Consider the following 20,959-nt stretch of genomic DNA (forward strand, 5'->3'; position numbering starts at 1 on the left):
ATCCCTACAGTTTTCGGCATTATTACATGTGATAAATTTGATGGTAGATATTTCATCGTAATTTGAGTGAGACAATATAATCCCCAATCCTGTTCTAATAAACTTTGTGATACATTTCCAAAAAAAAAAAAAAAATCATTCTGGACCTCAGATCCCTAAAATTTAAAGGGAATGTGTATAATTGGCTATTTCTACTAATGTTTAATTCTGTGAATTTGTTATTCACATATGTTCTAGATTAAATATTTTTACTCCTTATTGAAAACCAATATTTATATATTTTTTCTTTTATTCATGGCTATTTAATAAAAAGAATCATCTTAAAATATTGATTTTTTTTTCCGTTAGTAACTTGATTTCTAAAACTATGGAAGAATCAAGGCAAAAAAAATTTTTTCAGAGCCAATTTATTCCAATATAATCTCATATTTATGTTTATATTATAATCTTCCAGGTTTTAAAACATTTGTCTTAATTGAGGAATAAGAAGATAGTGTCTTTCAGTATTCTCTCAAATACTGACATTTCTCAAACTTTTTCAAAAAAGTCTTAATTTTGAAAACTATTTTTATAGGTGTCATGGTGTCATAGAAAGATTTGTGGTTTAGTTATATAGTTTCAAATTATAGAAAAAATTCACCAAAGTATGAGATAATTAATCTGTATCAATCCAAGGAAAGAGGTGTTCTCTAATAAAATCTTACTTTTTTGTTTGTTTGTTTTGTTTTGTTTGTTTTGGAGATGGAGTATCACTTTGTCCCCCAGGCTGGAGTGCAGCAGTGTGATCTTTGCTCACAGCAACTTCCGCCTCCCGGGTTCAAGTGGAGGGTTCTCCTTCCCCAGCCTCCCGAGTAGCTGGGATTACATAAGCCTGTCACCATGCCCAGCTAAAAATCTTATATCATTCTTCATAGCTGATTTATACTATTAAACAGATATACTATCTAGATATTTTATGGTGTAATATAAATTATATTTATGACCAAGAAAGTTGATCAAAACAATTTCACATGATGTGAAAGCTCTCTTTTAATCATCAGTACTTTGAAGCAACCTACAGCCAACTTGTTTAGGGACACCTATGGATATAGTTGTGTGGAAGGATAGAATTTTCCTGTTCATTGGTTATCGTTCTCAATAAAGACCTCCATTTATCAGAATTTTCCATCCTTTACATGTAAAAAGTAGACCTTAAAATGGTAACTTACTGTTTTTTTTTTTAAAGAACAAATTTGCTAAAAAATGACATGCTTAGGAGAACTACAAAGTGTGAGAGCCTCATGTTGGCATCTGGCTGAAGCAAACATGGGAAGAACACCAGCAATATTCATAATCACAGAATGAGACAGTCTCACTAGAACACAAAAGATATCATGTTGGCCGTTTATTTGATGTCTATAAAAATATAAACAATTCTTTTTACCAAGAGATCAATTGCAGTAAACATCTTACTATTCTGTTTGGTTAAAATGTACAATGTAAATTAATGACATGTATCTCTAATGTTGCAAATTTATGTATTAACCAGGCATGGTAGCAGGTGCCTGTATAATCCCAGCTACTTGGGAGGCTGAATTAGGAGAATCACTTAAACCTGGGAGGCAGAGGTTGCAGTGAGCCAAGATTGCGCCACGGCACTCCAGCCTGTGCAACAAGAGCAAAACTCCATTTCAAAAATAAATATAAAATTTAAAGCAAACTTATTTTATTTTTATTTCTTTAATATTTAAACTTTAGGGAATTAAAATTACACGGATTATTTTAAATTCCTTGTTATATCTTTCAATCATGGTTCCTAACAAAAGAAGTTATAACATCTGCAATACAATTAGATACATGAATTCATGTAAATCAATGTCAAGTTTAAATAAAACAATTACCTAAGTCCAGTCACAATGACCTCAACAGAAAAATAGACTTGCTCCCCTCTCCCACAAAAAAACTTACATAAATTTGCTACAAAAATATTTACATTTGAGTTTATGTCTCCTCTTCAACTGTTACTGTTTCGACCTCTAACCAATATCTGTTTACCAAATCTGCTTGAGGTACGTCTTCACCAATTCTCAATTATTCACTATACTTTTTTCATGACATTGATAGGAATCAGTAGTGAAAATTAGGTACTATTGAGGTGTAGCAGATATCTTATGTGTGAAAAATTGAACTAATTTTTAAAAATGTTTTTTATAAGTGGAATTTGATATAGTAACTAACAGAAATTCCATCTGGCTTCTTAAGTTTTATCAGAATTGTCTATTTGGTTCATTTAGTAGCATTGAAATAAAGTTGGATACCAGGAATGAGGTACCAAAAGTTGGGACATCATTTGGAATGCAATTTTTGTCCTCTCCATTTCAACTTCACTTGTATGATTTTGAATGATGGTATTTCATCATAAAAAATAAAAATCCCAAGGGAGTATATTTCTATGAACTCCTTCTGTACTAAATTTGAACACGAATTTTTAAAGTCAATCCAATACATATCCCCAATTGAAAACAGTGCCTTAACCTCAGTAAAAGGAAGATGAAACTACCTACTTCCACTGTATATTCTATTTTGAGTTCATATTTATATTAGTAGCATCACACTGCCCGTTTAGTTGTCAAAGAGCTCTTGAAGTCAAAAGAGCTGCTTTTTCTCTTATTAGCAACAAGTTGGTCATCTATGCCAATTGCTCAGAATTGTCTTTCACTTATGTCTGGTTAGGCTCCATTTCTACCGCTACTGTCTTCACTTTGGATATCATCATGTCTTACAACATTTGTCATAATAACTTTCAAATATTAATTGACTACCAGTCTGGGTACTCTGAAAAGGCTTTAATTACAGCTTGTCTCATATATTAGATTTAATTTTATACTGTTTATGCTTGAGGAATGAACATTAAAATTATATTAACTCTAATATAATGCCCTACTTTAAGGGCAAGGAGATTTTCTGATTTACCTGATACAGTTCTCAGCAACTAACAAAGCTATGCCTCATCTAAGCCCTCACTGACTGAAGGATCTGTTGGGTGTTCTTATCTAAATTTATCTGCCTAAGCAACTCTTTGACAAATCTGGTCATCTCTTAAATTCTCATTGTTCTATCAAGACTCAAGTCCTTCAAGTTGTAATATCTTTTATCAAGTCATGCCTTCATAAAAATAGTTTAGTAAACTCTAGTAAAAATGTGTTTATTCTATCTTAATTTGTGATTTTATTTCAACATATAGACTTAATTCACGATGTTAAATTCTGCTGAATTTATGATTATTTATTATTTCTTTACATAGTGGAATATATGTTTACTTATAAAATTTTGTTATATAATGAGTATTAGTTTTATTTTCCAAAAGCAATCTAAGACAAAATTAGGAGGTCAGATAGTGTATTAATTTATTCATTGACTAAATTCTTATTGAGCAACTAATAAATGCCAGACGCTCTTTGAGCATTGGAAACAAACTCTCTGCTTTTTGAGCTTATCTTGTAGATGGTATAATAGAGAATAAACAGGTGTGTAATATAATATCTGATGGGTGATTATTGCTGTAAGTAATCACGAAAGATGAATAGGATGAGGCTGGACAAGGAGTGCAAAGGTGTGTTGTAGTCAGGAAAGACTCCTCAGAAAACACATTTTGAGCAAATACCTCAGAGAAGTGAATTAGTTATGCGGGAGGTGAAGAAATGATCTCACTTTGTCTTCCTTTTATTGGTGGTAAGGGAATAAATGATTCTAATGGTTATATTATAAAGTCTGTATGTGTTATATCCTGAAAAAGACTGTTAGACAGTATTATAGAATGTTATTTTAGTTGTTTATACTTGTTTTTCTTGTTTATGTTAATTTCTTACACTCTTATAAAGCATATAAATATTTAAGACATTCATGGAGACATTAAATTTGTCTTCTTTCATTTGTGCTATCACACCCCTCTGCATTTTCTAACATTACAGTCTGTACTGTTGCTATGGCTGTCTGCATGTTGCCTCCAAACCCTGAGCTTTCTAAGCACTGAGTACAGTGTGCTGTAGAAAGTAAGACTTACATATTTGCTGAATTGGATGCTCCCCTTTGACATTTTCTGAGATGAAATTATTTTTTTCATGATAGAAGAATTATGAGAAGAATGCAATGCAAGTTTTCCTGTTTGAGTAGATCCAAAGGAGTCCCTTGGAAAAAAAAAAAAGTTTTGTTTTTTTTTTTGTTTCACTCTGGAGCTACTGTTCTGGACAAAGGGCAGTAGTTTCTCATTTGGTTGAGAGTCTTGCGTGGGCTTCTAATGCCAACATTGTCATTTGCCCATCTGGTTTCCAAAGCATGTGTATACCCTTATCAAAAACACAAAATAACACTCCAGGCATTACCTGGAATTGCCAGATATCCTATTCCTGACCAAATCTGAATGAGAATGAATACGATTACCTAAGAGGCTCACAATATTTAAAATATTATAAAGAACGAGAATACAAAGTATGTACCTAAATTATTTCCAACAGGCTCTTGAACAAAGCAGCTAAAATCTGTGACATAGGCCAGGCACGGTGGCTCACGCCTATAATCCCAGCACTTTGGGTGACCGAGGCGGGCGGATCACGAGGTCAAGAGATCGATACCATCTTGGCTAACACAGTGAAACCCCGTCTCTACTAAAAATACAAAAAATTAGCCGGGCGTGATGGCAGGCGCCTGTTGTCCCAGCTTCTTGGGAGGCTGAGGCAGGAGAATGGCATGAACCCGAGAGGCGGAGCTTGCAGTGAGCCGAGAGAGTCCCTCTGCAGTCTGGCCTGGGCAAAAGAGCAACACTCCGTCTCAAAAAAAAAAAAAAAAAAAAAAAATCTGTGACATATATCTCATTTGTACGTATGTGTTTAATTACAATATATGCATGGAACATTTGGCTGCATCCATTTAATTCATCACAATTTCACCTGGACTGAGATGTGTTTAATTCTGTCAGTTAAGGGATATTATAATAGATGGGAATTCAATGTGTATCACTTCAATTATTGTAAAGCTGTTTTAGAAGATATTCATTATTTCATTCAATGATTACTATGTAAAATGTCGGTGACATTTTTATTTTATAGTATTTTGAAGTTCTTAAAAAAGCATTGTACTTCTTAACACTAGACTTCTTCCTCTTTTATGATCAAATGAAACCTATAAATGATAGGATTCCTTTTTATTTTTTCTTCTAAGAAGATCAAAGACAAGTGTGAAAATCAGACATGGTAACTTCTATTTTTCTGATTTGCCACTTCTATTTATATTAATTGAATCTACTTTTGCTTTAAGCTGTCTCAAAAGTTTTGCACAGAGTAAGACTATAACCTGTAATCCTACTACTTTGGGAGGCTGAAATGGGTAGATTGCTTGAGCCCAGGAGTTTGAGACCAGCCTGGGCAACATGGCAAAGCTCCATCTCTACAAAAAATACAAAAATTAGCTAGGCACCATGGCATGTGCCTATCTTCCCAGTTACTTGAGAGGTTGAGATGGGAGGATCTCCTGAGGGTGGGAAGCTGAGGCTGCAGTGAGCCAAGGTTGTGCTGTTGCATTCCAGGCTGAGCGACATAGTGAGACCCTGTCTCAACAACAAAAAAATAATAATATAGATGATTGGTGGCTGGCAAGATGGCCGAATAGGAACAGTTCCAGTATGCAGCTCCCAGCGAGATCAGTGCAGAAGGTGGGGGATTTCTGCATTTCCAGCTGAGCCTCCACTGGTGATACTCAGGCAAACAGGGTCTGGAGCTGGATCTACCATTGAAAATGGGGATATCAATGTTGTGATATTAATTTCTAAGAGTATAAAGTAGTTTGCATAAAACCCTGAATGAGGTATCTGAAGTTTCAATGGCAAATTATTTTTTTCTTTAAGCATAAATACCTCAGAAATTCAGAATTATAGGTGTCTTTTATTGTTATCCATGTCTTTTTTATACACTGCTTACCATATGTTATCTGTCTGGCTTCTTTTCAGCTCTCTTACCTGTGTTACCTATAAGGCACATATGATTGAGTCTATTCCACATATGAACATAGTAAAACCAAAGTCATAAACTGTCAGAACTTAACCTGATACTCAAGTTTGGCAGTAATTTATGCTGTTTGCTTTAATCCATTCTAGCTAAACCATCTCAGTTAGAAAGATATTGTCTTACTTAGCCTTAGTTCCCTGAAACAGAGCATGAGACAAAGACTTTCATATAAGTAAATAATATTGGAAAAACTTTGGGGGAGAAAGGGTCTAGGGAAGAAGAAAGTCAATACAAGGATACACCATTTTAGTTGACCCCTAAAATGAATGACTGATGCTGGATCCTTGGCGAATTTCTGGGGAATTGTATAAAATGTGTCTTAGAATAGGCTGTCTAGAATGGAGGGGAAACACATTTATCATTGGTTTCACCTTCTCAAGGATAACCCTACAGAATTAATTGCTGGGTCATTTCTAGGTTGCATCAGATCAAGTGTAGAAAAGTTCTCAAGAACATGTCAAGATCACAAAAGTCTTAAGGCAGTGTTGGCCTTAACAGAGGTGCTATTTACTTTTGTCTGCAAAGGCTGTGTGAAACTAATGGTTTTATCAGTGGCTGAAGCAAAAGGTGAGGACAGAGGATTTTGAAGTGGTGCATAAAAATGACACAAGTACCTATTTCATTCTTAAAACATGTCTCTTAAAGTCTACGAAGCAGTTTATTATGTATTTAATGAATTTGTTTCACATGATTTGAAATTTAAAAAATGAAACCACTGGCATATAGACAAGTGCTGCATCCCCTCTCCATTCTTATCAATTAGCATCAACCTAAACTCAAACACTTCAGTATAATTGGATTGGAACTGACCTAACACAGTGGTTTTTTAATGAGGGGGCAAATGGAAAGGTTGACTGAACAGGGCTTTGCTTAACAGTAGTGGAAAGCATCCTACATTTTTCTACACCCTGTTTCTTGGTTGAAGGTTTGGCTTAACAGACATTTTCAGCTCTATCATTTATGTAGTCATTAAATGCTTTGGCTCAGAATTTCGGCTTCCTTTCACAAAACAGCTGGCTCAAGCAAACTATTTCCTCAAGCTCATGTGCTTTTTTATTAAGAATCTATTGTTCAAATCCATATGCCCCTAGTTTATGTCTTTCCAAAATGAGTTTTTTGTGAGCCAAGAGATGAATAGGTAGGTCCTATAACATCATCTGGAAGCCCGTGATGGAGTTTAGTAGCTGACATCAGTGTTGGATTTTATATGGTTGTTTCCACTGCATAAACTCAGTTCAACGACAACAGATAAGTAACTGTTTTTTTCTTTAAAAAGTATAAGATGTCCCTTGTGAAAGTCATTCTCACAAGTTACCTTGTAAACAATTCATTTTTTCCCTCATTGCTGTGGATTTCTCTCAAGTATGGAAACGTGGTTTCATCTTTATCTTTTTTTCTTCTTTATACTTAACTTTCCTTTACATAGTCCAGCTCTGACCTGCATACATAGAGAATGGATTGACTAAAAGTAGAACCTAAGATCCTATTTAAAGTGTCAGCAACTTAATTTCACCAAGATATATATGTTAGGGTAGGTTTAAAAAATAGCTCAAGCAAAAATTAGCAAATTATATTGTAATTATTTTCAGAAGAGAAATACAATTAACTCGAAGAAATCAACTAAATTAATGTATTCATTTTGCAAATATGTTTGTGCAAGTTTTTTTCATTGGTTTTGTTGTTTTGTTTTGAGATGGAGTCTCACTCCATTGCCCAGGTTAGAATGCAATGGTGGGATCTCAGCTCACTACAGCCTCCACCTCCCGGGTTCAAGCAGTCTCCCATCTCAGCCTCCCAAGTAGCTGGGATTACAGGCATGTGCCACCACGCTGGGCTAATTTTTGTATTTTTAGTAGAGACAGGGTTTCACCATGTTGGCCAGGCTGGGCTCGAACTCCTGACATCAAGTAATCCCCTCTCCTTGGCCTCCCAAAGTGCTGGATTACAGGCTACAGCCACTGTGCCTGGCCATTGTGCAAGTTTTATATTGTTGGATTTTTTACAGAATATTTCTGTACTTTTTTGTTTTCCTGTTGAAATGATCTTTTACTTAAGAATTCAAAATCATATTTATATGATTTTCCTGCCTCTACTAATAAGGAAATGCATCTGAATATCTCTAAAATGTGTATCCCTTATGGTAGGAAAAATCATGGTAGCCCAATGATGTCCATGTCCTGATCCTGGATACCTGTGAATATCCTGCCTTACATAGTAAAGAGAATTTACAAATGTAGTTAAGGATCTTCAGAGGGAGAGAGGGAAAGAGAGAGAGAGAAAGATTGTGAGATTATCCTGGGTTATCCAAGGTCTCAGTGTATCACAAGGGTCATATAAATGAAAGAGGAAGGCTGGAGTGTCACATGAGAGATATGACAATGGAAGCAGAGATCTGAGTGTGGAAAGGCCACAAAACAAATAATGTTTGCAGGTTCTAGAAGAAGAAAATGCATGGAAATGAACACTTCCCTAGAACCTCCAGGAGTAAAGCCATAGCAATCCAGTTTAGATGTCTGACCTCTAAAACTGTAAGATAATAAATGTTTTAAGCCACCACATTTGTGGCGATTTGGTATAGCAGCAATGAGAAACTAATACATACCAACTCAAAGACTCTGGAATTTCCCAAGGGGTACTCCACTGGTACCTACAGAAAAGGTTCCTGTTTTCAGTTCTCCCAACTCTGACTATATCAATTTCAGCTGAATCTATTTGGTACCTGTGCCACTCTTCCATTATATACAATAGTGTGTGCTGCTCCCTGATGCTGCTTGGGCATGTTACTGTGTGCTTTAAACATGAAAACATGTCAAGAAATACATACTTGACCTAGTACTTCTCTATTTTCCTTATATTCCACTGAGTATGCTCCCTCTTTTCTACTGGGAGAGAGAATACACTCCTTCTCCCGTCATTCTATGAGCAAATATAGGGACACATAAAGTCTATTTGCTCACAGAATTACTGCACTTCTTTGATGGACAAAGCTGAGCTCAAGATGGAACTGATCAGAGAATATTCTTAAACTTCTGCTCTTTTGTCTGACATTTATCTGGCGCCACATAGAAAGTAAATATCTTTTTCCCATATGAGTGTGTCCATCATATATGGTGGTGTAAATTCGTGTCCCCACACTAACATAGTTGCTCTCTCTAAGCATGCTTTAGTTTATCATTACTCATCTTAAAGTAAGACAATGACAACAAAAGACAACACAAGTATAGTCTAACCCACACAAAACAGAAAAGTGCTATTATCTCCATTGTTCTGAACCACAAAATCCTGTTAATATTGCAAGGTTAAACATTCATTTATGTGATTGATGAAATCAGATTGAATTTGAAGTGACTGACTCCTGTAATGAATATTCAGATTTTTATGAATATTAAGATTTTCACTAGTTCTATAATTCTGTTTTCGCCATATCCTGGTACTTAGAAGAATGTCCAATATATTTGGAAAATATTTGATGCCATTTCTTCCTCTATTGAGAAGTTACCAAATCTCTCCTATGCTTCTAATTTCCTTCTGACACAATCAATAAATTGAATATATAATTGTTAATTAAGTAGATTGATGATCAAAGTGCTGATTTGCCTTATGCCTTGTCAATATAATTAATTACTTGAATTAAATTGAAATATTTCTTATAATGAGAACTTATTTAATATTAAGGATTAAGCAAAATACTGATTAACAGGAGTAGTGGAAGTTGATGTTTTCATAATTGATTTGTATGTTTAAATTATTTGATTTAATACTTCATTTGTTGAAAATATTTGACCAATATTTACAAAGTTTTATACAAATATGTGTTTATTGACAATAGGACAATCAGTTAAAATTTTACTATGGAATTCACATTTCTGTATTTTTCATTTAATTAGAACATTGTAGAAACAAATGTAATTGTTTTTTAATAATAAGGCTCTATGAGCATGCTTAATATTTTTTACACATTTAAAAATGTTGGGAAATAATTTCTCTCTGTATGAATATCCACACATTATGGATGAGGAATCTGTAAGCTCAAATGTAAAAAAGCCACTCCTGAATAATAATACCAGGACAATCACAGAGGGCTTATGATTTGTATGCCTTTGTTCACTATCAACATAATCTTGTTGAATTTCAGTTTTAAGCTAAAACTGTACTAATATGAGGTTATTGTCTTGCTTTATTTTTGTTTCTCTTAAGAGGTATGGCAAATTTCTAATCAATGGAAGATTTTTATTACTAAAATTTAGGATAACTGAAATTTACCTGATTAATAGTATTCAATAATATATTGCTGATGTTTAAGTGCAATTTTCCAAATAGTTCTTCTGCTGAGGAGACAAAGACATAACTAAATTTTTTTGTGAAGTTAGCCATAAACATCTAAATATTGTACTCAGCAGGTCATATCTGAGAGTGCACTGTATGTACTCAACTAGAGTTTGACGATTTTATAGTTGTCAAAAATGTAGGCCTACTTTGAGACTATTAGAATATTTTTGTTTGTTTTTCTACTTTTAGGAGTATTCTTTGAATTCCTGCTCTGATAAATTCTGTTCATTCAGTACAATTTCTAAGTAAAACGACATGGGTTTTTAAGGCTTTCTTTTTCTATCTTACATTTCCTGAAATTTAAAGATTGTAACAGTAACTTACCATTATTTTTTATAATTCTTTTTCTTGTCCTATGAATTCTTTTTGCATAGCAGTTTGAGGGAGACAATGGAAGAGGGAGGAAGATAAACTTGGAAGTATTGATATTTTCTTCACCTATGCATGAAAATATAAAAATGGAATTAAACTTCAAAACTATTTTAATTTATAATATATCAAAATTGTATTGATTCCTTTTATTTTCGTATATATTTTTAATACTTAGTGTAGTGACTCAGTACAGATTCTAAAGACAGGCTAGCTGAGAATGAGCCATGACTCCACCATTTTTTTTTTTTTTTTTTTTTTGCTGCTTGACCAAGTAGGTCAACCCCTCTTTGCCTAAGTTTGCATATCTGTAAAATAAAGATAAAAATAATACCCAAATGACATGTCAATGTTGAAACTATTAAATTTTTAATATATTCAAGCTCCTTGAAACTGTATCTAGCACATAGTAAAATACTTCATAGCCATAGGCTACTTTTTGAAAAAATATGAAATTAAAAATTAAATGAAATAATTATGTGTGTCAACTCAATACTTGGAAAGTTCTGGAACATAGCAGCCTAAAGAAAGAATAAAGCATTCAACAGTTTTATTTAATTTTGTTTTTCATTACCAGTATTCTGGTCCCTACAATATATACATTTATAGTTTTTTGAAATTAATCTTATAACAGCAGGCAAAATCAAAATAATGAACTGAACATTGCATTCTATAAATTGGCATTAAAAGAAAGAGAAAAAGGAAAGAGAAGGAAAAACATAAGAAATCTGCAAATGTGTAAATACTAAGACAAAAAGTAACTCACAGTAACAACAACTTTAATCCCATCTAATAATGGCAGCATTGGAATGTTTTCAGTTTTTATATTGAACTCTCACATCTTAATTTTATAATATTCATGTAATGTTTGTAAATCAATTTGTGTCTTTATTATATTCTGTGTAAATAAAAAGTGTGCTCTTTTTAGCCAAGAAACTCCAAATTATTTCTATATAAATTTGGAAGAAAACGTAGGTAATATTTAACCATTAGAAAAATAGTATTTAAATATCTTTAATGGCAAGTTACTTTAACAATTCTAGATAATCCATTCATTTGTATTTTGTTTATATAAAATGTGCATAAAATAAAAACAACTACAGTAAATCTTCTGAACTAGCATCCATTTAATAAACTCACCAGAATAATTGCCATACCACGCTTTCCCCTGAAAACATACAGATTAAAGACCTTGACATACTGACAACTCACTTTTATCACTATCACTATAAAACTTTATCACTATCACTATCACAACTCACTATAAAAACAAAACTAAACTAAACAAGAGTCCAATTGGAGATAGGTTGATAAGGTAAGTAGTTTTAAGAATAATATCAACAAATCAGTTTATTAGCTATGAACAAAGTCAAAATTGGGATAGGTGAGAATAATATTTAAGAGGATAACATTACATTCTTATTGCTAATGAAGGAAATTGAAACTGAAATTTGTAGACAATATATTTAATAGTGCAGATTATCATAATCAGAGAAAAAGAAAATATTAGAGCCCTGTATTACATGATTGTCAAATTGCTTTTTATATTTATGTTCAATTAAAATATTACATATTTATGTGACATTTTATCATTCTCACCTTGATAAATGGTATTGATTAACCAAGCAAGAATCATTCCCAATTATTTTGTATAAAGGGGTTTCTGTTAAATCTAAAATGTGCAGGAAAATTCCACAGCTGGGTATTACATAAATAATTTTAGAGTTTTTTTTCTATATAACAGTATAATATAATTTTAGAATTAGGGAGTAGCAGTACATTTTTAGATGCTAAACTGTAAAAGAACTAAGGTCAACCGACCTCACTTTTAATGCATGTATTAATGCTGAATTTTGTTTACTGTTTCTAAATAGCAGATAAAATAAATAGAAACCCTGAGATATTCCATAACATTTCTTTTCATAAATAATTTGTCTAGGGTTTTTGATTGCTAGAGTATGTCTTTAAAATCACATATCTATTTTTTATTTACGTTTAGTTTCAGCTTCTTTCCCCCCAGGTTATACCTTCCTTTGCCATCTTCTTTCTCAGTTAGTTGGTATCCATCTTTGATTATCCTTCTAATGGTCAGTAGACAAAGATTGTAATTTTAGATATTATAATCAACTATGACCACATCCAGAAAAAAAATACAATGTAACTTATTTTTGTCTATTTTATAAGTATTAGGTAACCACACATTGCACCCCAACCCTGTATCTCCACAAACATCTCCACACATTTATTTGGCAGAAAATGTGTCAACAGATTATTTGAAAGTTATCATTTTCCAGAGCAATGAGAATGATTTGATTTAGACTAATTTAAATTTATTATTGTGATGGAGATATGAACACTTGTTGATCTATGGATCTAAGGAACTATGCTGGTTGTTATCAATAAAAGTGATGGAATATTTTGCGTGTAGACCGCCAGCAATACCTATTAAAATAGAGGGCACCTACCTTAGCAACCTATTCTTGAAATTCTTAATTGATTTAATTAAACCAAAGCTCAAGTAATGTTGAAGTGATGCAGGTTCTATATGGAATAATCTCAGCTAACAAAAAGGAAGAAACCTAAAGAGAATGTAGAAGAGACCAGAAAATAATCTAAACAAGTATTTAGCATTTCAGGGAAGGATGGATGATGAAACAGAATACTATTTGACAGGCAGTTCTATTCTGTAAGCAGGTAATGCGTATTCAGAAGTACTGCTCAGTAGAAAAGATCAGAAAAGGATGGATCTTAGGACAGTTTTCACAACTCCTCTGATTTAAATAGGGAACGAGTCAGCATACATTAGCACACAGTTCCAGATAAACAAGGGATCTTGAAGTTGCTATTTAAAATCTGGAAACAGGCAAAGGAGAGCAAGGAAGAAACTTAAATGTTTGACTGCTGGTAATGAAAAGGCTAGTAATCTTACTGATTTATAGTAAAGACAAAAGTTAAGGAATAAGCAATATAGATATGACACTGAGCAAATTGAGATCTTTAAGTGATCTCTAATAAGGGACACAACAGATTGAAAAATCTGGATTAGAAATGAATCTGAAACTTGGGGTTATATGACCATAACTATGAGAAAAAATGACTTGAAAAGAAGAAAATCCTTGATAGTCCAGAAGATAGTGCCTGAAATGGTGAGAGAAAATGATAGGTATAGGTTAGAGAAGAAAAGCTCAGAAAATTTTCAGCCTTAAATATAAAGACACATGCACATGTATGTTTATTGCAGAACTATTCACAATAGCAAAGACTTGGAACCAACCCAAATGTCTAACAATGATAGACTGGATTAAGAAAATGTGGCACATATACACCATGGAATACTATGCAGCCATAAAAAATGATGAGTTCATGTCCTTTGTAGGGACATGGATGAAATTGGAAATCATCATTTTCAGTAAACTATCGCAAGAACAAAAAACCAAACACCGCATATTCTCACTCATAGGTGAGAATTGAACAATGAGAACACATGGACACAGGAAGGGGAACATCACACTCTGGGGCCTGTTGTGGCGTGGGGGGAGGGGGGAGGGATAGCATTGGGAGATATACCTAATGCTAGATGACGAGTTAGTGGGTGCAGCGCACCAGCATGGCACATGTATACATATGTAACTAACCTGCACATTGTGCACATATACCCTAAAACTTTAAAGTATAATAATAATAAATAAATTAAAGAAAAAAAGGCTTATTGGTTTAATTCTGGATAACTTATTTGGAAACACTGAAAAAATGATGGTGATAGAAAGGCTTATGACATACACACACATAAACATACACACATTTGTTTCTTCCAAGTGTAATTTCTCTTTAAATGTACATTTGGGTTCTTTGGATAGTAGCGTTTATATACCGATTTTGGAGAAACTTCATTTTTTACAATATTGTAAAGTGTATTAGTGTACTATATATTTTACAGGAGATTTTCCTAAAAGATGTTAGAATAGACTTTTGACAAACACCAATTACATAATACATTCATAGCACGAGTTCCACCCCATAATAGAGTATGATGTAATTGCAAGATTTGTCCTCTCCTTCAGACAAATAACAATTTGAATAATTAATTAAATTATAAATATATTTACTTAATAATTATATATTTACTTATATATGTTTTATATATTAAGTATATAGTATGTATATTATATTTAAGTTAATATATATTTACATATTTACCTAATGAATAATTTGAACAATTAAATATATTCATAAAGTAAATTTTCACTCTTAAACGTTGTTACTTAAGCAAAATTAAAAATTTTTACATGTTTTGGAAACAATTTTTATTATATTCATATTTTATTAGTTACTTTAAATATCCTATTATAAAACTGTACTACTCTGGGAAATTTGCACATAGGACCATTCATATTTATCTTAAAACATTAAAAAATGAAAATGCAACTTGATACAAAATAAAATATATAAAATAAATAAAATTAATATACTACAGTGTAACAATTGTAATACAAAAAGAATATATCTAGCACTTTTAAAATAAACTATGAAAACATCATTTATTTTTCTCCTTACATCAGGTGTCAATATAGTTATTGGGAATTGAAGATGATTTACAATTCTAAATTTTCTGACATTCTAGGAATAGTGAAGACCGAAGGGCTCTTAGATGTCAATAATCTTTTAGTACTCACCACCACCACCCTGGCCACAAAAGAGTAAATCAGAGAAAATTGTAGGGCCATTGTTTACAGGCATAGCAATGGCCTAGGCGCTGCCACAGAAGAGTTCTGCTTGATAGCACTGTACCATCTTGGCTCCTGACCGGAACACACTCAGATCCTTCTTGCCTATGTGAGGTGATCACAGAGAATGGGACACAAGTGAACGAAGGAGCCCAAAACTGGCAGATACACAAGCAAGAGATGTTGAGCAGCAGCCATGCCAAAGAGAAAGCTGCACAGAACCAGAGACAGAGAAGGAGAGAGATTTACTGTATCAGAAGGAGCGGTTACGGTGACAAGCAGACAGGACTTCTGAGTCACCATAACAGCAGAAGTAAAGTTGCTGGAGCAGGAAGCAATGTGCTCTGCCTGCTGAGGAAACAAGAGGATGGCCAGATCATCCAGTGGCCCCAGAAGTTACTGCTGCAACTTGAGAGCTGCTTTGTATCCAGATGATAATCCTGACTTCCTTCAAATTTCAACGTGAGACAGTCAAAGCCATGTTCTCTTTTTTGTTATGCTCTGATAATAAATCCTTATCAACTGAAACAACTTTTATGTGAGTCTGATTCTTGCAGCCTAAAAAAGTAATACATCAGTATTTAATTATTTGTGATCCACACCTTTCCTCATATGACACAAGAAAAATTTTAACTAAAAAACTGTAAACACTAAAGATGTTAAAATAGAGATTGCAAAATTCAAGTTAGGAAGGAACATATTTTTACCAACTTAAGGGCTAATCTCATTTCTAAATTTAAACACTGTAAACTCTAAACGTCTGGCAAGCAGAGCAAACAACAGACGTCTGATGAAGTAAGAAAGTCTATAGAATTCTTATTATCTCATAAAAAACAGTATTTGTGACTCAAAAAAGGCACCGTTTTTGCTTATAGTAACTTTTCAGGTGCAATATGATCTTATACAAGCAGCATTAAATCAAAGGTATAAGTGATGTCTTTAACAGAAAGTTTATAGTAAATCCAGAAGTTTTCTAAAACGATCTTTTCCTGTGATCATCCATGATAAAAGACAAGGAAATTGTATGAAAACCACATTGTCTGTTTTCAATTCTCCCTGTATTTTGGCCTCCCATCCTATTGTCTTTAAAAGGTATTTTGGAACACATATTTTTTTCCGTATTTAAATGTTGAACAAGGCTATGCTTTATATTGCTATACCTTCATTTCCTAGTTTTAAGTTACTTAATAAAATTTGCCTAATCTCCTGACTCATACTTTTCTTCCTCTGCCTAAATGTGAGTTGCCTGTCCCAGCATATTTTCTCTCAGACATTTCATTTCCCACGTTTTAATATACAGATCTAGCTCCCTCAGAAAGTCATTGTCAAAAGGAAACAATACTTCAAACTGTGCAATTTAAGATGTCCAATATATCAAAAATAAAATAGCACAACTAAAAGGATGATACAAAAATAAATCAACTAAGATATTAAGGACAATGCAAACATTCTGACAGATGATACAAATTATGCATTACTGATTTCTTTAGTAAAAGTCTAATGCATTTACTAATTTCTTTACTAAAAGTCTAATGCATATCTCCAAAATTGTCACTTAAAGATTTCCATTTAAATTATAAAAAGTCTCTTTAAGGACAGGTAATGATAATTCTTTGGTTTTTAGTGCAGCCATAAGTGGTGTCAAAGTCTAAGAAACTGTTGTAATTAGAAAATGTCTCTTTTTCTTATTTTAGCTGTAAGTTTCCAACCCTCTTACTACCCAATTTGGGTGCTAATATCTGATTTCCAATGAGTCTTTATGAAGTTTGATGTACTGGGTATGGGGTGAGCGTGATGGTTAATTTTAGGTATCAACTTAACTGGGTTAAGGGATACTCAGATTGTTGGCAAACAATTATTTCTGGGTATGTCCGTGAAGGTGTTTCTAGAAGAGATTGGCATTTGAATCATGGGCTGATTTAAGTGTTGTGGTTTGGCTGTGTCCCCACCCAAATCTCATCTTAAATTATAGTTCCCACAATCCCCACAGGTTGTGGGAGGGACCTGATGGGAAGTAATTAAATCATAGGGGCGGTTACCCCTATGTTGCTGTTCTCATGATAGTGAGTGAATTCTCATGAGATTTGATGGTTTTATAAGAAATTTTCCCTCTTTGCTCAGCACTTCTCCTTCCTGCCATCATGTGAAGAAGGATGTGTTTGCTTCCCCTTCTGCCAGGATTGTACGTTTCCTGAAGCCTCCCAGCCTGCAGAACTGTGAGTCAATTAAACCTCTTTCCTTTATAAATTACCCAGTCTCAGACAGTTCTTTGTAGCAGCATTAGAATGGAATAATACAGTAAGGAAGATCAATTCTCACCTACTGTAAGCATGGCCACCAAAAGAGGCCTTCTTTTTTTTTATTTTTGCATTTAATTTATTTTTAATTATACTTTAAGTTCTGGGGTACTTGTGCAGAAATTTCAGGTTTGTTACATGGGTATACACGTACCATGGTGGTTTGCTGCAATCATCAACCTGTCATCTACATTGGGTATTTCTCCTAATGCTATCCGTCCTCTAACCCCCACCCACTGACGGCCTCAGTGTGTGATGTTCCCCTCCCTCTGTCCATGTGTTCTCACTGTTCAACCCACACTTATGAGTGAGAACACGCAGTGTTTCGTTTTCTGTTCTTGTATTAGTTTGCTGAGAATGATCGTTTCCAGCTTCATCCATGTCCCTTCAAAGGACATAAACTCATCCTTTTTTATGGCTGCATAGTATTCCATGATGTATATGTGTCACATTTTCTTTATCCAGTCTATCATTGATGGACATTTGGGTTGGTTCCAAGTCTTTGCTATTGTGAACAGTGCTGCAATAAACATACGTGTGCATGTGTCTTTATAGTAGAATGATTTAAAATCCTTTGGGTATATACCCAGTACTGGGATTGCTGGTTCAAGTGGTATTTCTGGTTCTAGATCCTTGAGGAATTTGCCACGCTGTCTTCCACAATGGTTGAACTAATTTACACTCCCACCAACAGTGTAAAAGCATTCCTATTTCTCCACATCCTCTCCAGCATCTGTTGTTTCCTGACTTTTTAATGATTGCCATTCTAACTGGTATGAGGTGGTATCTCATTGTGATTTTGATTTGCATTTCACTAATGACCAGTGATGATGAGCTTTTTAAAATTTGTTTGTTGGCTGCATAAATGTCTTCTTTTGAGAAGTGTCTGTTCATATACTTCACCCACTTTTGGAAGTGGTGGTTTTTTTCTTGTAAATTTGTTTAAGTTCTTTGTAGATTCTGTATATTAGCCCTTTGTCAGATGTATAGATTGCAAAAATTTTCTCCCATTCTGTAGGTTGCCTGTTCACTCTGATGATAGTTTCTTTTGCTGTGCAGAAGCTCTTTAGTTAAATTAGATCCTATGTGTCAAATTTCCTTTTGAAGAGGCCTTCTATAGGGCAATATTCACTGGATCACTCTGTGGGGCCATCATGGCCCTAAGTAGATCAATGGCCAGTGGAACTATGGGGGTGAGGCCACCTCCAAGACCCAGACCAGTAGAGTCAACAGTGTACAACAGAGAGCCACAGGCATGTAATCTAACCCACAAAAGCTGCACTGTGGGTAGCTTGAAGCCTTGGGGACCAAATCTAATCCCAGTGTGTCCAAATGGCAGAACACTGAGTCAAAAAATATTTTTCTCAAGCCTTAAGATTTAATGTTAATTGCTTTTTGGGATCTGAACTTATTTAGGACCAGTTACTCCTTTCTTCTTTTCTATTTTTCCCTTTTAAAATGGGAATGTTTATCTTGTGTCTGTTCCACCATTATATGTTGAAAGCAAATAACTTGTTGGATTTCATGGATTCATGGCTGGAAAGCAATTTGCCTCAGCATATATATTACACCTTGAGTCTCACCCATATCTGATTTGGATGATGTTTGGATGAGACTCTGGGTTTTAGACTGTTGAGTTGAGTTGATGCTGGGACAAGTTAAATCTTTGGGGGTATTGGGATGGAATGAATATATTTTATAGGTGAGAAGGACATGAGTTTTGAGAGGCCAAAAGCAAAATGCTGTGGCCTGAATGTTTGTTTCCCCTCAACATTTATATTTTGAAGCCTAACCTACAAGGTGAAGATATTAACAAGTGCAACTTTTTGGAGGTGATTGAGTGATAAGAACTCCACCCTTATGAATGGGATTAGCACACTCGTCAAAGAGGCCTGATGGAGCATGCTTGTTTTTTCCACCATGTGAAGACATATAGAAAGTTCTATATACAGCAGAGTGCCTTCACCAAACACCACATCTGCTGGCACCTTGACCTTATACTTCCCAGCCAGCCAGAACTATGAGGAATACATTTCTGTTTGTTATAAATGACCCAATCTAAGGTATTTTGTTACAGCAGCCCACATGCACTAAAACAGTGAGACTTAGGGGTGAGGAATTAGAGAATTACTATTGTTCTTCAGGCTGCTATAAACGAAGCTGAGGAAGTGATTCACAATGTGGTTTTCTTAAAAAATTAGTATTTTTGCTGGACAAGCCCTCCTAAAGAGTAGTCAGTCTGAAAGAGATGGCAGAAAGGGAGGTCTAGATATAACACTTTTAGTATAGTTTTGGGGAAAGCTAAAAGATGAGAAAAGGAATTGGAACACAGAGTAACATTTACTTTTTTTGTTGGCAAAAAAGAAATGTTTAAGAATGTCATTAATCATGGGCAGAAATAGCAGTTAAAATCACAAACTTAATGTAAACAACAGGGGTGAGAGGAGAGTTGCTTGATTTGATACCTCTAGGAGATTAAGGAGTAACTGACTCTTAAAACTCACCTAAAACATAGATTTTTGACAATTCAGGGCTGTTGATGCTTTACTTATATCTTCAAATCAGAATGTGTCCAGTTGGTTTAGTAAGAAGCAGCCCTTACACCTATAGAAAATAAACATATGTTTCAATAATGTCTTATTTAATAAAACATTATGGGCTGAGGAGTAAACAGTTTTATAACATGCTATAATTAAAGGTTTTTAAGTTTTTAATTTTTTACAGTGCTTATGATAATATAACTTCTTAATTGCTAGCTTCCTCACATGTAAAGCTGTCTTAGTTTAAAAATGAAAGCAATTACTGAAAGTTGAAATAGAAACATAATATATTAAATATATCCTATACACAAAACATCCACATTAACAGTTTAGTATTTTTTCTTTAGAATTCTGTCCAGAATTGGTTCCTTCTGGTGGGTTCTTGGTCTTGCTGACTTCAAGAATGAAGCCGCGGACCCTCGCAATGAGTGTAACAGTTCTTAAAGATGATGTGTCCAGAGTTTGTTCCTTCAGATGTTCAGATGTGTCCAGAGTTTCTTCCTTCTGGTGGGTTCGTGGTCTTGCTGACTTCAAGAGTGAAGCCGCAGACCTTTGCAGTGAGTGTTACAACTCTTAAAGGTGGCTCGTCCGGAGTTGTTTGTTCCTCCCAGTGGGTTCATGGTCTCGCTGACTTCAGTAATGAAGCCACAGATCCTCGTGGT

The 20,959-nt window shown here is 34.1% G+C and overlaps 1 long non-coding RNA gene across 1 annotated transcript in view; it reads left to right on the forward strand.

Annotated features, from left to right (window-relative positions):
• The window catches only part of LOC129526256 (uncharacterized), a 52,573-nt gene extending 36,855 nt beyond the window's left edge, over positions 1–15,718 (forward strand). Inside the window, exon 3 of the long non-coding RNA XR_008670874.1 lies at positions 15,296–15,718. This is a non-coding gene — a long non-coding RNA (uncharacterized lncRNA). The remainder of the gene's footprint in view (positions 1–15,295) is intronic.
• Positions 15,719–20,959: the final 5,241 nt, after the last annotated feature.

The sequence above is a fragment of the Gorilla gorilla genome, chromosome 14 (assembly GCF_029281585.2).
Source record: "Gorilla gorilla gorilla isolate KB3781 chromosome 14, NHGRI_mGorGor1-v2.1_pri, whole genome shotgun sequence".
Classification (NCBI taxonomy): Eukaryota; Metazoa; Chordata; class Mammalia; order Primates; family Hominidae; genus Gorilla; species Gorilla gorilla.